General features: G+C 38.9%; 1 pseudogene; it reads right to left on the minus strand.

The window, feature by feature from the left end:
* Window positions 1–1,338: 1,338 nt before the first annotated feature.
* LOC100344666 (rho GTPase-activating protein 11A pseudogene) lies at window positions 1,339–3,618 on the minus strand (annotated as a pseudogene).
* Between the last annotated feature and the right edge of the window lie 623 nt (window positions 3,619–4,241).

A 4,241-nucleotide genomic window follows, 5' to 3' on the forward strand; every position in this document is an offset into this window, starting at 1 on the left:
CTTTCTGTAACTCTGGCTTGCAAATAAATAAATAAATCTTTAAAAATAAAATGCTGAAAAGTTAAAAAAGAAGTATTGAATATTTGACACAAATTAACATGAATGATATATGTGAATATGAAGCATAATAATGACAATGAAACGTTTGTGAGCCCACCACTCAAAATTTTGTTACAAGAAATCTTCTTTATTAAATATTTTCAAGTTTACTTATTCCTCTTTAAATATTCCATTACTATGTTTCACTAAATAGGTACAAATGTGTTTGTGCAAATTACCTTAAAAATCAAAGTACAGCTTAAATGTCATCAATTACTCCTGCATCATAACATATGAGAACACTTGAATCATTTTTCTGTCTTAGCCACCATCTTAATTCCAGTGAACACACAGAGCATCTATAGAAATATAAACAAAATTGGTCTGCCACAAATAGGTACAAAGTATTGGGGTGCCATTGGAGCAAATTAACATCTAGTGATTTTGGTAACTACAACAATCACTAATACAATTCAAGAAATAATATCTAAAGGACTTATCTCTTCCTTTCTCATGCTAGATATATACTGCAGAAAATGTATTTGGGGCCGGGGCCATGGCTCACTTGGCTAATCCTCCGCCTGCGGCTCTGGCAACCTGGGTTCTAGTCCCGGTTGCTCCTCTTCCATTCCGGCTCTCTGCTGTGGCCCGGGAGGGCAGCAGAGGATGGCCCAAGTTCTTGGGCCCTGCACCCGAATGAGAGACCAGGAGGAAGTACCCTGCTCCTGGCTTCGGATCAGCGCAGCGCCAGCCGTAGCGGCCATTAGGGGGAGTGAACCAACGGAAGGAAGACCTTTCTCTCTGTCTCTCTCTCACTGTCTATAACTCTCAGTCTATCTCTCTCTCTCACTGTCTAACTCTGCCTGGCAAAAAATAAAAAAAAAAAAATAAATGAATAAATAAAGCAAATGTATTTGGGAGGAATACAGGAAACAGGCACAACTTGCTCCACTCTTCCTGGCACACACACAAAAAATGTAATTTTCAAAAACTAATTCCTTACAAATCTAACAATAGTTTCTTTAAAAAGGTAAAGTGTAACCCTTTCTTTAAGAGATCATTATAAAATTTAAAACGTTAAATACTGCCACAATTAAGAAGAACAAAGTCATTTGTTCAAGTTTAAATATTCAATTTGCTTATGCAGCAAAATTAAAATATTTCAGAGAAAATCTACTGGCCAACATTCATTGCAAGTTACAAATCAATATATACATTATACTGTAAATCATATCATCAATTTCTAATTTTATTTGCATTGATGACACACATAACATTTACTGATTACAAGTCTACAGATCAGCTTGTTGGTAGTGGCCAAGCTTTTCCAATACGCTTTTCTGGAGGACTTTGTACCATACCCTTTTCTCTTTCTGATGATTTTCTAAGGATGGTGTTATTTATTCCAGGAAAAAAAAACCATATTTATAACAGACCTTAACTTATCATGATTAGGCAGGGGCATCCCAGAGAATTTTAATTTGGCAATCAGATGACACCTCCTTTCCGCAAACTCTAATAGACCCAAGCTAAGCATTCATGGAATCTGGATGCCTCTTCATTTGTGAGAAAGATTGAGACGTTAATTCCATGCCTGATGTTGAAACTGCATTGTTTGACAGCACACATGATGTAGAGTTCTGTTCCCTAGAACCTGATTTGGCACATAAGTAGAAGAACCTTCAGCTGTACTTTTTACACAAGAGGGAAGGGCATTGTCACAGCTTACTGATTGCAGCAGAGGAGAAGCAGAATTACCCAGATGAATTGCCAACTTAAATCTAACATCTTCTCTGCTGTACTCCAACAGAGAATTAATTCTTGACAGACTGATGGACAGGAGGACGCTGAAACTCAAGAGGTGACTTCACTCTTGTTGTATTCGGTTAGTTTAAAGAAAGCATGTTAAACCACTGTATGTGATCTGAAATCTTTCCATGCTCTGTCACTTGTAAACTTTCAGAAACCATTTTACCACTTGTGTCTACCACTGACTGGTGCTTGGGAATTCCAGGTTTTGACAAGTTTGTTCTCTTAGGCATTCTTTCCTGTGAAGAAGAGGATTCATCCTATAGGCAGTGTTTTTCTCTTCAATCATATTCTCATTCTCTTTTAACCTTATATTTAGTTTTTCCCTTGGAGATTGCTGTTTCTGTGTTTGTTCATCATGGGTGCATTGTTCCTTACTTAAATTATCTTTTGCTGTGTTTGAATGTCTTTTTCATCTTCTACTTTCATGTGAGTTGAGCAACACTTTACAGCTGCTTCACTACCAAATTTTTTAGTTTGATGTGGTGAGACGTCTCTTTCTGGAAAATGGCTTTCATCTTTACCATTGTGGTGTTCATATTTTCCTTTGACTCTCTCAAAGTCACATCATTGGTTTCAAATAGATTTTTCTCTGGGTTGTGTTCTATGTAAGATGTTTCATGTAATGTTCTTTACATTAGTTATCGATGACTGCCCGAGACAACACATTACGCTTACTTCCAGATTCAGAAAACGCTCTCTGAATTTTCACCAGCGTATCTGTGATCAAATCATTTTCATCCCCACTAGGGAAACTTCCTTCCATTGTGTGTATTGTGTACACACACTGGAACGGGTGAGTTCACAGGATGTAGCAGGTGACTCCTCCACTGTAATACTGGGATCCAAGGAAGAGTGTTCCACTTCAAGAGTTCCCACTATTGGAGAAGCTTCTTGTCCACCCATTTCTTGAAAATTTGAATTACTAGGCCCTGTCCAAGACTTCCAGTAAGTACTTCCATCTATGTACTCTGCAGTTAGTAAATTTTCCTCAGATTTATTGTTTTTTTTTTTTTTTTTTTTTTGATCATTCTTTGGAAATCTTTCCTTACTACCTGGGCTAACAAGCAGACCTGTTTATACACATTCAGTTTTATTTTTTAAGCTTTATTGATTTGCAAGTCTCTAACCAGCATTTCATATCTGTTGGTACAAGTACATCCATTTACATCTTTGCTATTTTTCCTCAGACTAAATTTCCAATGAAGAACTCTTTGAACTTTTGCTTTTCTATGGATTTTAGGAGTCAAGCAGCCTGCACTTCCAGGTCCCACCCAGCAGATGCTTTTACCTGCAGCCCTTTAGTTTGTCTTAGTATATCCATATGATCAAATGGCTTCTACCAACAGTGACGGTAGAGAGTGAATTCTGACATGACTCTCCCGGCCTCGTGTTAACATGGGGTGGAACCTGTGTAGAACTGCTACCAAAGAGATTACTTTGCAACAGCTCAAGTTGTGCTTGATGGACTTCCTTTTCTTAGTTGAGAAACCACGAGAAGAATCCACTGGCAGTTTGTTTAGCATTTGGAGTGGGAATCACTGGTGACACACATAGCTGGGTAATTCTTTCTGGTTGAGGTGTGAAAGAGGGTGTTCTGGCAGACTGAAGTTTATTTAAAGCCCTATTAACAAAATCTCCCATGCTTTGTTTTTGCTTATACCCATCAGGAGTTTCACATTTACCTTCTTCAAAGCCTTCCAGTGATGAAGTAGCACAAAGAATATCAATATCCAGCATCATTGGTACCTTTTCTAGAATAAAATTCCTCCCACATCAGATGTACACCACCCAACTTTAAATGACAGAACACTACTTATTCTGTGTTAGCTGCCCTCACTCCCACCAAAATCTTTCCTACTTTTCTATCTCATCACCTGTCACTCTCAAGTTGATTGTTCAATACCTTATAGAAACTGACCAGGTATTGGTATCTGTGTAGGTGGTGAGGCAAGAGCTGTGCCATCCTTGTCACAGTAGCATTTTAAGAGTGGCTCACAGTTACCTTGAGTACTAACACTGGTTTTACTCCCAGTTTACACCTGATGACCTGTGGCTTGGAGAGGCAAAGTCACTTGCTTAAGGCCACACAGTGGATGAGTAAGTGGGGAAACTGGTCTTGCCTTTAGAGCTCAACTACTTCTAATGCTGCTGTCCCTTTCCCAGACTCCTCACGGGCCTGGTTACAACACTGGTTGAACAGAGTCTCACTCAGTAGACACAGCTATCTCTTTGTCTGAAGGTTACTCCGCAGTGCACGGTATAATCTGTCCCTGGCCAGACATCTTTTGAATCCTTTCTTCCTCTGTCCAGGCAACACTTTTCTTCTTGTTTTACCATTTCCAATCTTTCGTTGAATGACACTGCTTTAAACTCCCAGGTTGCGAGGTGAG

The sequence above is a fragment of the Oryctolagus cuniculus genome, chromosome 5, assembly GCF_964237555.1.
Source record: "Oryctolagus cuniculus chromosome 5, mOryCun1.1, whole genome shotgun sequence".
Classification (NCBI taxonomy): domain Eukaryota; kingdom Metazoa; phylum Chordata; class Mammalia; order Lagomorpha; family Leporidae; genus Oryctolagus; species Oryctolagus cuniculus.